Below are 13,121 nucleotides of genomic sequence, written 5' to 3' on the forward strand. Positions count from 1 at the left end.
GAGGTAAAATGGCTATCGAAAGGCAAAATAATGAGCCAACTGTTCGTCTTGAGCGAAGAAATTAGATCATTTTTCAGCAGCAAAATAATCAAAATAATCAAAGTCTTAAGGACTCTTGTCTGATGATGAGTGGGTAGCCAGGCTGGTATATGTGGCAGATTTTTGTCTCTCTTAAATCAGCTAAATATATAATTGCAAGGACAACATAAGGACGTGTTTACGTTACGAGGGAAGATAGACGGTTTTCCAAAGAAAATCACTGTGGCAAACGCAGTTGGCAGATGGACATCTACAAATGTTTACAAATGTTGATGAATATATAGAAGAGAAAAATCTCAACTGTCAAAGGGTATCTATTCAACAGCACTTAGAGTCACTGATATATATATATATATATATATATATATATATATATATATATATATATATATATATATATATATATATATATATATATATATATATATATATATATATATATATATATATATATATATATATATATATATATATATATATATATATATATATATATATATATATATATATATATATATATATATATATATATATATATATATATATATATATATATATATATATATATATATATAGTTAATAGTATAATATAATTAGCTTAATATAGCTTTTAGTATATATACTATTAACTATAATAAAAATTTTCTGATTATCATGAATGGATGTATTTGCAGCACCTTTCTTTTCAAATCCATATAAGTGGTCCATCAAATAAAAAATGATACCTTTAGTGGTCCATGAACGTCTAACCGTTGGCGACCGCTGTTTTAGGGGATGTCAACCTCCCCAGAGTCCTCAAGGAGAGGGCTGTAAGTTAGGCGATTCGTTCATTGTTTACATAGAATAACATGCATGTTTATTGAGAAAGGTTGCATGTTTGAACTTTACTTTCCAAAAAGACGAAGGGCATTCAGGTGAGCCTTTCAGAAAATGTTGAGAGAAGTGTTGAACTAAATCAAAGCATGTTATGTGTATACGGATTGTCAAAACAGCGTAACTCAGAAACAACTGTGTATATTAGTTTGGAAGATTCTAGAAATGGTAAGGGAGATGATCAAAAAGGCAATATTTGCATGCTATCAATACTATTACAACTAATACACTATTACTACCACACTACTCCATTCACAATATTTAGGTTAAATTTGAACTGAATCAAAAGGCGCTATGTGCATACACATTGTCAAAAAATTTTTGTTCAACATAGTAGAACGGTCCAGCAACTATGTCTTTAGGGATATTGGGCATGTCAACCCCCAAAAATTATGCAATTGGCCCATTATGCTTTAAAACTATATAAAAAACATTGGCATGTTTATGATTGACATTAAGATGCCTCAGCAATATATCGAAAATGACTGGGGGTATTAGGTTGAAACTTTTGGGGCTACTACTATTACTACTTCTGCTCTTACAACTTAAATAAATAAAAAGAGTGTAAGCGTATCCAGGTTGTGTCAGGATTAAAAATTGTTGAAAAAGTTTCTCCAACATACAAATAGCAATCCAAACTATGGATTCGTTATAGAAAGTTAAATAAAAAAAAACAAGTTTTTTAAACTGAAAGTAAGGAACGACGTTAAAACTTAAAACGAACAGAAATTATTCCGTTTATGAAGCGGCTGTCCCCTCCTTAACGCCACGCTCTTTACGCAAAAGTTTTTTTATTGTTAAAAAAAAATAGAGTTGTGAGAAAGTCAAACTTTAGTGTAAAGAGCGTGGCGTTGAGGAGGGGAGAGCCCCCTTCATAAACGGAATAATTTATGTTCGTTTTAAGTTTTAACCTCGTTCCTTACTTTCAGTTAAAAAAAACTTTTTTATTTCATTTTTGAACGTTTTTTAATTAATGCAGGTTTTGATTTTAGCTCACCGTACATGAATAATTAAAACAAAAATTTGCATATCAATTTTACTTTTATTTGGTTAAATGGCTCTCGAAAGTTGTCTAATTTTATTTACGAACGTTTTTTTAGTAATAAATATACGTAACTTACGAATTAACTTACGTAACGAACTTCTATATTTATAGATTTTAATACGTATATTAGAGGGTTCGCCCCCTAGTCAATACCTTGCTCTTTAAGCTAAAGTTCGAATTGTGTTTCAATTCTTTAAAAATGACCCCGTAATCACAACCAGTTGATCAGTTGAAATCAGTTGAAAAACTTGTTGTTTTTTTTTTTTACTTAATTTCTGATCTTTTTCTTTAATAATGCTGGGAAATTCGGCGCCCCCTTCATAGCAATGTCCCTTCCCCCATGAAAACTTCCTTCATGGAAAGATCCTCCCATGAAACCCCCGACCCCCCCCCTCCCGCACATATCAGAAAAAATCCCCCCTGAAAACGTCTGTATACTTCCTAATAGCCAATACTATATGTTAACATTGAGTAAAGTTCATAAATTTCAGCCCTCCCCCGTGGACTTCGGAGGATTCAGTCATTCTAAAAGACATTGTTATAATATTTTCGACCATGCTGAACAAAATGGCTATCTCAAAATTTTGATCGGGTGACTTTGGGGAAAAAATGAGTGTGGGAGGGGGCCTAGTTGCCCTCAATTTTTTTGATCACTTAAAAAGAGCACTAGAACTTTTAATTTTCGTTCCAATAAGCCCTCTCACGATATTTTAGGACCATTGGATCAATACGATCACAAAAAAAAAAAAAAACACACACACACATCCGTGATCTTTCTTCTGGCAAAAAATACAAAATTTCACATTTTTATAGATAGGTGCTTGAAACCTCTACAGCGGAGCAGAAGAATTTATAGCAGCAGCCCGGAAAAATCTAATTTAATACTAAAAGTCGTTCTTGAGATATTAATCTAGTTAACAGTTCCAAGTCCTTTATCCATCGATCATGCTACATCATTCAATAACAATTACTCATCTTAATAAGACGTCATATAGACAACCAGGATGCACATATTGTCTTCTGATTTAGTTTAAAGCAACAAAAACTGTCCTTAAAAGCTTCTACTTTATGCCCTGTCCCAGTCCTAAGATATCCCGCATGAATATCTTGACAACCTGGATGCACTTAAACTTTTTTGATTTAGTTCAATAGTAGGAGTAATAGTAGCAGTAGTAGCAGTAGAATTAGTAGCAAAAGTTGTATTAATAATGACAGCACTGGAAGTTTCAGCTTAATGCCCTAAGGCGCTGCAGGATTATTGCTAATACACCATTTTGATAACCCATATGTACAGGGTTTGTTTTGATTCAGTTCTACACGACAATCACGGTCCCAGAAAGTTTTAACCTTAGCATTAGCAAGAGCAGTAGTCATAGTAGGAGAAGTGAATGCAGGAGCATTGGGATTGGTATTAGTGATATCAGTAGTAGTAGAAATAATATTATTTTATTTTGTGCCTTTTTGGTCTAGTTCAATATCCCTTCTTCATGCGCTGATAGTTGTAACTTACATATACTTTAAAAAGTAAAAATATCGATATTTTTGCTTTCGACATTCGATAATCGGTGTATTGCTTTCGAAATTTCAGATCAATTTTTTACTCAGATTAACTCTTGGTTTCGCGAAAGTTCAATAACAAAAATTGTAATTAAAGAGCATTTTGCACAATTTTTTCTAAACTATAATAAAATACAAAAAACTGCGATTATATGAATCAATATCATAAAAACCCATAATTGGAATTACTCGGGCTGGGGTTAAAGAAAAATAAAATACTGGCTATTATTGGTTATCCAAAATCAGTAACATGTTAATATTTTTTCCTGAGAATTGGTTCAGTGATTAAATGAAAAAATATGTTTTTTCAAGGGAAAGCAAGGAGAAACATTAAAACTTAAGCGAACATAAACTATTTCGTAAATAAGGGGATAACCCTCCTCAATACTTCGCTGTCAAAGTTTGCCAAAGTTTTCTGTCTTTAGAAAAAGTTCTTGCTTTAAATAAACGGCCCTTGTCTTTCAGGAGTTGTTCTGAAAGACTTGCGACAAAAGTCAAAAGTTAGCATAAACAGCAAAGTGTTGAGAAAGGGACACTCCCCTTAATATACGGGAAAATTTCGGGAAGTTCCCCCCACGTAAGATTCTCCTTCCCCCAAAAAATTCTATTCCTGCTGAAGATTCCCGCCAAAAAAAATGTCTTGCGGACAATACCACCTGGAAAATTCTTTTTTGGCCTAGTTTCATTTGAAAAAAGACTTGTTTTTTTGTTTAAATTTCAAGTCGTTTTTCAAATCATGCCGAAAATCTGTGGACCCCCCCCCCTTATGTCCAATGGGAAGTTTATCTCATAGAAAACTCTCCCATGGAGAATTTCTCCCGCAGAAAATCACCCACGGAAAAATCCCCCAAAAAATTTCAAACGCTTTGAAAATTTTCCCCGGGCAATTTCGCCAGAATATCTCCGCAGATAAAATTGAATTGGTAAAGAGAAAGTAAGTCAAATAAAAAGAATAATTCTGATAAATTTTTCTAGTCTAAAGTTTCCTTCTAAAAGTTCCCATCCGGAGACTTCCCTCCCCACAGAAAATGCTTCCCTTGGAAAATTCCCCCTCCCTGAAAAATGTCTTTTCTTCCCAATAAAACGTACAATTCTTGAAGAATTGGGACAAAAAGTCAAAATTTAGCGTAAAGAGAGAGGTTTTGAGGACAGGGCATCCCCCCATATATACGTAATAATTTCTTTTTGTTTTAAGTTTTAACGTTGTTCTTTACTTTAAATTGAAAAATCGTTTTTTATATTTAATTTCTGATCGTTTTTCATATAATGCTGGCAAATCTGCCTCTTCCTTCAATAGAAAATCCCACTCCATCTTCCAAAAATTCCTCCTTGGAAAGTTCCTCCTGCGTAAAATCCACCTTCCCCAGGAAATTCCCTCCCCGCTGAAAATTACCCTCAAAAAATGTCTTGCGGACAAATTTGACCTGAAAATTCTGTTTAGCCTACTTTCATTTGAAAAAGACTTGCTTTTCTTTTGATTAATTAAAAAAAACTTTTTCCACAAAACAAGTTTTTCAAAGAAAAGTAAAGAACTCCATTAAACAAAAAATGAGCGAAAATAAAATTAAATAATCTACCAAGCGTGAAACTACCACAAATCAGTATCGAATGTGCAATGTCAGCTTAATATACATATAGGGGAGAACGGGGCGAAATTGGACAGGGGCGAACTTGGATGTCGAACCTGACATCTAGCCTATTGCTTTTATCGATCCACAAAAAAAAGGGTAGATGGGGCTTACGTATGTCTACATTGGCGGGAAGTTTGAAATCTAACGGAACTGTTAGCACCAGGATAAGAGCTAAGAAAGTTTTTTGATGCTTAAAAAAAATCTGGGAGTCGCAACATCAGCTCGATTTGCGGTATAAATAAAAGGTGGTAGTTTTTCTCTGTTGTTGATGTTGTACAGTTGCTAGATACATCAAACAGTTCGTGGTAACGAACTGTAAGTAAGGAGCGACCCGGCTCAATGGTAACCGAAACTCTAGAAACGGGTTTTTTATACCAATAGATATATCAAAAGAATCAGATTTCAATGCTGATTTTAAATATATAACTTGTATCAAGTTTAGTGATACTCATCAAAAGTTACACGCCTGAGAAAATTTGGCTGATTTTCAAAAAAAGGAGGAAAGACCCCCAAAAGTTATAGAACCTTAATGAAAATCACACCATCATATTCAGCGTATCAGAGAACCCTACTGTAGAGGTTTCAAGCTCCTATCTACAAAAATGTGGAATTTTCCAATTTTTGCCAGAAGAAAGATCGCCGATGCGTATTTATTTGTTTTTTTTTTTTTTTTTTTTTTTTAGTTTTTTTTTTTCATGAGTGATAGTATTGACCCAGTGGTCCTAGAATATTTTGGGAGGACTCCTTGGGATGTAAAATAACATCTAAATTTCTCATTTTTAGAGACCAAAAAAAATTGACGTAAACGAGGCCCCCACCCACGCTTATTTTTTTCTCAAAGTCACCCGATAAAAATTTTGAGATAGCCATTTTGTTCAGCCCGGTCTAAAATATGATAAATATGTCTTTTAGGATGACTTAATCCCCAGAAGTTCCCAGAAGGAGGGCTAAAAGTTATGAACTTTACCAAATGTTAACATATAGTATTGTTTTTTGGTATTTATCCAGAAGTTTTCTGGAGTTTTTTTTTCGGGGTGGGGGTGGGCAGGGGGGGTCGGGGGTTATGTTGGCGGATCGGTTCATGAAGGAAGTTTTCATGGGGGAAGGGAAATTGCCATGAAGGGGGCGCCGGACTTGCCAGCATTATTTATTGGTTATTGGGCAGTATACAACCATTTTCAGGAAGGATTTTTTCTGGAGGGGGGGGGGCTAGAGGAGGGGGTTACTCTGGAGAATATTTCCGTGGAGGATGTTTCTTTGGGGTAAGGGACATTTCTATGAAGGGGGCGCCGGATTTCCGAGCATTATTTAAAAAACGATCAGAAATTAAATAAAAAATACAAGTTTTTTCAACTGAAATGTTAGAAGGAATATTAAAACTTAAAACAAACAGAAATTATAACGTATGTGAGGGGGTTCTCCCCCAAGTCAATACCTCGCTCTTTACGCTACAGTTTTTTTTTTAGTGCTTTCAAAAGAGCTATCTATTGTATTTAAACGGCCTTTGTGATTCAGGGGCTTGTGAATAAGAAATTTTTTTAATTTTTAACATAAAGAGCGTGGTATTGACTAAGGGGAGAACCCCTTCATATACGTAATAACATATACGCAATAAAAAAAAACAAAAAAAGAACAAGCGATACGTCTCAATAGTAATCGAAACTTTTAAAAACTGAATTTTGATTTAAATAAATTTATCAAAAGAATGTGTTTATAATGCTGATCCTAAATATATAAATTTGATTAAGTTTAGCATTACTCATCAAAGGCTACAAGCCTGAGAAAATGTACTCTATTTTTTAAAGAGGGGGGAAACAAGTGAAAGAATTTTAATGAAAATCACACCGTCAGATTCAGCGTATCAGAAAACCCTATTACATAGGTTTCAAGCTCATATCTGCAAAAATCTGCAACTTTGTATTTTTTGCCAGAAGAAAAATATACGAATATAGAAGTTAGTTACGTAAGTTAATTTGTAAAGACATCCATTTAGCAAAAGAAAAGTAAAATTTTTATGCAAATAAAAGCTGCATTAACTAAAAAACGATCAGAAATTAAATAAAAAAAACAAGTTTTTTAAACTGAAAGTAAGGAGCGACATTAAAACTTAAAACGAACAGAAATTATTCCGTATATGAAAGGGCTGTCCCCTCCTCAACGCCTCGCTCTTTACGCTAAAGTTTGACTCTGTCTCACAACTTTATTTTTTAAAACAATAAAAAACTTTAGCGTAAAGAGCGAGGCGTTGAGGAGGGAACAGCCCCTTTCATATACGGAATAATTTCTGTTCGTTTTAAGTTTTAATGTCGATCCTTACTTTCAGTTTAAAAAACTTGTTTTTTTTATTTAATCCTCTATCTATGCCCTGAGTTTGATTTGTCTATTCCGAGTACTTCTTTTTCAGGACGCCATTTTCTAAAATTGGTTCAATAGGGGCTAGATTGGACAGCAATTCGGGGGCGACTTTGGACACTGTCCAAGGTAGCCCCGTGTGTCCAACTTCACCCCGTGCTATTTTTGTTTATCATTTTAGAGAATGTCTTTGCCTCTTTGGAGGCAATTTTTAGAGAATTTCTTAACTAATATTTGGAGTTTGATCGATGATGCTAGATGGCGTTGCTTGTGTGTAGATGTGATTTTTTTTCACACAACACAGCGAGGTTAAGTTGGCTGTTTCATTAGCTTAATGAAAGGAGCAACATTAAAACTCAAAACGAACAGAAATTATTCCGTATATCCATGGGTGCCCATATGGGGGGGCAGGGGGGGGGGGCTCCCGCCCCCCTGGCTGAATGATGCTGCCTTCATTTTTATATTTTTGTTCTGAGATTCCTATTATATAGCATTAAATGTGCAATTTAAATGAGGTTTGCCCCCCCCCCTGGAATTCAGATTATGGGCGCCCATACGTATATCCCCTCCTCAACGTCTCGCTCTTTACTACGCTAAAGTTTGACTCGTTCTAACAACTCTATTTTCTTAAACAATAAAAAATTTTAGCGTAAAGAGCGAGGCGTTGAGGAGCAATCCCTTTCATATACGGAATAATTTCTGTTCGTTTTAAGTTTTAATTACGCTCCTTACTTTCAGTCAAAAAAACTTGTCTTTTGTAATTTAATTTCAGGACGTTTTTGACTTAATGCAGCTTCAATTTTGGCTCATCGTACATGAATAATTCAAACAAAATTTGTATATCAATTTTATTTATTTTTTGGCTAAATGGCTTTCTCGAAATTGTGTTCTGACGTAGCTTATGAATTCACTCACGTAACAAACTATATTCGTATATTTTCATTACGTATTTTAGGGGGTCCACTCCCTAGTCAATACTTCACTCCACGCTAAAGTTCAAAATTTGTTCCAATGATTTAATCACAAAAGCCGTTAATTTAAGAAAAGTTTTTTTTTAATTTTTAATATAATTTTTTTTTAATTACATGATCAAATAACTCGTGGCAACGAAGTGTAAGTAAGTAGGAACCCGGTTCATATCATTGCCTCTTAAAGATATTTTCAGGTTATTTCCCGTGTATTTGCTGTTTGTTCTTTCTAGTTGGACAATGGTTCGTAACTACATCAGGAAACACGATCTACCAGATGGCGAATCCATGGAGCAGGCAGTGAATGCAGTCTTAGAGCGTAGAATATCTATTAGAAATGCCGCAAAAACCTATGGACTGAAGAAATCAACCGTCGCCTATGCTCTGAAAAATCGACAAGGAGTTACTGAAGAACCTCGAGCGAATCCAGTTACACCCCCAAGTCACCCAAGCCCATCGCCCAATTTGAAGAGAAAAACTGTTTTCTATAACAAACAAGAAAAAGATTTTGTAGAGTATCTCCCAAAATGTCAGCTGATGAATCACGGCCTCACTCCGAAAGAAGCAAAGAAACTTGCCTTTGAATGGGGCAAATTGATTGGCGTCGAAACGCCGGAGAGCTGGGAGTGAGAAGACATAGCTGGGGTTGACTGGTTCTCAGGCTTTATGAAACGAAACCAAGAGCTATATATTCGCAAGCCTGAAAATACTAGCCAGGCAATGGCTGCTGTCTTCAATTCAGTGATTGTGAATCTGTTCTTCGACAACCTGCAGAAACTTTATGAAAAATTCAAGTTCCCACCAAACCGTATCTGGAACTGTGATGAAACTGGGGTTCCTACTATATTGCCAGCTCCTAAAGTAATCGCAAGGAAAGGATCGAAGCAAGTTTCCCAAACAGTGTCAGCAGAGAGAGGGGAAATTGTTACAATGCTCGGGTTTATTTCAGCCACTGGTCAAGCTCTTCCCCCCGTTTTCATATTCCCACGGGTGAAGGTGAACGACCGGCTTTTTCGAGAAGGCCCCCCAAGATGTCTCGGGCTTTCTCACCCTAGGGGTTGGATGACTTCCATCAATTTTGTAGCTTCTATTGAGCACTTCATCAAGCTGGTGGAAGCCATCGAAAGAATGCCCTGTACTATTGTTATTTGACAACCACGCTAGTCATCTTTCGGTGGAATTAGTGCAGCTGTGCCAAGACAAATCAGTCCACCTCCTAACCTTTCCCCCCCATTGTACCCACCGCTTTCAGCCATTGGACGTCTCTGTCTATGGGCCATTCAAGTTTGCGATGAGAGAATCACTGAACACCTGGCTGCAGATCCATCCAGGTCAACGAATTACGATTCACGAGACTACCCAGCTCTGCAAAGAACCATTCCTTCACAAGTTCAACCTGGAAAATATAACAGTTGGTTTCACGAAAGCTGGAATTTGGCCCTTCAACAGAAGTGTATTTTCTGAGGTAGACTTTCTACCTGCTGAGGTGACAAATCGTCCAGCCCCAGACGATTCGTTACTTGATATGGAGCCAATACCCTCTCCCTCTCCTCCTCCACCTTCTCGTCCCCAAAGGGAGCTAGGAAAACAGACTCCTGAAGCAGTAAGACCCTATCCAAGAGCGGATATGAAAAAGCCCAGAAGGAATGAGAGAAAGCAAGGTCGAACTCGTATTCTTCCGATACACCCGAAAAAGATGCTTTAGAAGCTGAAGCACGAGCGAGAAAGGAAAAGCAGAGTAAAAAGCCTATGCCCAAGCAGGCCAAGCAGCCCACTGCCAAGAAAAGAAAGCAAATTGAATCTCCAGTGGAAAGTAGTGGTGATGACGTTGAACTTGACGACAATTCATCTGACGATTCTCTGCACCTCCATGAGGCTGATAAGGATGACGTAGACAAGGACATTCAAGCCGGAGACTTTGTTCTTGTAAAGTTCGAGCATGGAAAGAAGAAAACCCTTGTGTATTATGTTGGCGAAGTTCTTGATGTTGTAGAAAAGCAGTTTGCGAGGGTTAACTTTCTTCGGAAACAAGGGGACAAATTCATGCTTCCTCAGCTTCCCGATATTGCTGAGATAGACAGTACCGACATAGAACCGAAGCTTCCTATCCCCTTTTCATCTAGTGGAACCGGTCATGCAGTTCAAGGGCTTGTTTTTGGTTATAATCTTTCGATATATGCTTTAAATTGGCAATTCTAGTTGAAACCCAGATGCCCGTGCAATGTTCCTGGCTGATTTTTTTTTGCGATTTTGAGTTTTCATATGATTTTGAGTGATTATGTATCATTTTACACGAATATTCTGTATTTGGATAAAAATCAATTGCTTAAAACTGTCTTGTCCAAGGTCGCCCCATGCCTGTCCAATTTCACCCCGCGAAACTGGACACTTGACAAGGCCCTACTTTCATGGTACTCACGCTTCAGGGTGATCTTTAAAAAAACTGAAAAAAATTCACCATTATTTGCCAGACTTTTACCTTTCTAACGACCCACACTAAATTGTTTTATGTCAATCCAGTACCTAGTTATGCTTGGAAAACTAAAAAGTGTCCAAGTTCGCCCCATTCTCCCCTACTGATATTTAGTAATCAAAATGTTAATATTATTTGATTTATTAAAGTTATAAAAGTAAAAATATTTTTTTTCTGTAAAGTGCAAATTATGTTCTTGGGAAAGCATAGGGGTTTTGCACCCAACTTATGTTAATTTCTGCTCGTTTTGAGTTTGACTCGGTTATTTATTGTAATTTCTGTTCGCTTTGAGTTTCATTTATTTATCGATGCTGGTTTGTGGTAGTTTCACGCTTTGTAGATTATTTGATTTTATTTTTGCTCATTTTTTGTTTAATGGAGTTCTTTACTTATCTTTGAAAAGTTTATTTTGTGGAAAAAGTTTTTTAATTAATTTCTGTTCGTTTTATATTGAAATAGTCTTTTCAGGGAAAAAGAAAATAATACTTTAAGTATTTTCGTTTTTTTAAGAATTTATAGTTTGGCATGCTATTTGTATAATGGAGAAAATTTTCCAGCAATTTTTAACAACATAAACCCTTTTAAAAATCTGGACACAAATAGTAGTGTTTAATTTAGTTTCATACCTCTTCTAGTCGACCTGAAATGGAAAACTTGATACCATTCGCAAACAAATCTGTTTACTTTCTTTGATAGCTTAGATACACTTAAGCTACTTTGATTTGGTTGAATTTTAAGAGCAGAAGTAGCCCCGAAAGTTTGAACATAATACCCTCAGTCGTTCTTGGGATACTGCTGAGATGTCTAATTGGGAATTAGCATTAACACAGTACATTTTGATTTAATCTTAAAGCAACATTTAGTTTTTTAACATAAAAGTAAATGGGAGGGTGGACGTGTGAGGGGGATAAGTCTCCAATCGCTTTTGACTATTAAAAAGGGCATCATTCCTTTCTATTTTCAATCGAATGAGCCCTTTTCGAAGTTTCTACGACAACTCCTTCGATACGAATTGCCCTGGTGTAAACAACAACAACAAAAAATTATACATTATACCCACATCGATCTTTACTATAAAAATGTCAAGCCTTCCAATCAATTTCGACTATTAAAAAGGGCACCAGGCCTTTTGATTTCCCATCGAATCAGCCCTTTTTGAGTTTCTACGACAACGCTTTCTATAAACACCTTATATACCCCCAGGGCATAAATTACAACCCTTACCTAAGGGCTGCGAGGGTGGTTGTCATCCTCTAAGATCTAATTTCCAGAACTTTAAACTACGTTAAACAAAATGGCTATCTAAAAATTTTGATTGGATGTGTCTGGGGAAATTGTGGGCATGAAAGGGGCGTTAGTCACTCTCCAGTCACTTTAAACTATAAAAGGCACTAGCCCTTTCAATTTCCAATCAAATGAGCCAATTTGAAGTTTCTACGACAACGCTTTCAATAAAACCTTATATGCCCCCAGGACATTTCTTACAATCCCTGCCCAGAGGGCTGGGGGGGGGGGTTAATCCTCAAAGACCTAATTTCCAGAACTTTTTGCAACGTTGAACAAAATGACTATCTGAAAATTTTGATTGGATGTGTTTGGGGGAATGGTGGGCGTGAGAGGAGGGTTAGTTACTGTCCAATCACTTTCAAATATTAAAAAGGGCACTAGCCCTCTCAATTTCCAATTTAATGAGCCCCCTTTGAAGTTTTTACGACAACTATATCTATACAAACCTTTTATACCCCCAGGGCATAGGTTACAACCTTTGCCCTGGGAACTCTGGGAGGTTTGTTATCCTTAAATAAATAATTTCTAGAACTTTCAACTACGTTGAACAAAATTTCCCAACCTCCTTAGGAATTTTACCCACCTCCTCAAAGATTTTACAAATATGTTTTTTGGGGTGTCCTAATTGAAAAAGGTCCCTTTGGAGTAATTTAATTGGCAAAACAATAAATTTACCCCCTCCCCCTTCCATGGATTTGACAAAATACATTTTGCCTAGTCCACTGTGCCTCTATAATTCACCTACCGCGAGCCTTCCATCAGCTAGTAGATAAAAGAGGAAAGTCGTCGCAACATTTTCTATTGTCTTGGAGCCTGCGCGATGCGGTCTAGTTGATCTATTTTCAGATTGTGCGCCAATCCGCAACAAATTCCTGCACTGTTGGGCATGGGTGGCT

At 36.2% G+C, this 13,121-nt stretch overlaps 1 protein-coding gene across 1 annotated transcript in view; it reads right to left on the reverse strand.

Annotated features, from left to right (window-relative positions):
• Nucleotides 1-13,121, reverse strand: part of LOC148952579 (putative G protein-coupled receptor CG31760) — a 578,976-nt gene that overhangs the window by 19,192 nt on the left and 546,663 nt on the right. The gene's annotated exons all lie outside the window — the stretch shown is intronic.

This window comes from Artemia sp. Qi Xiang Cuo, chromosome 5 (assembly GCF_049724085.1).
Source record: "Artemia sp. Qi Xiang Cuo chromosome 5, ASM4972408v1, whole genome shotgun sequence".
Classification (NCBI taxonomy): domain Eukaryota; kingdom Metazoa; phylum Arthropoda; class Branchiopoda; order Anostraca; family Artemiidae; genus Artemia; species Artemia sp. Qi Xiang Cuo.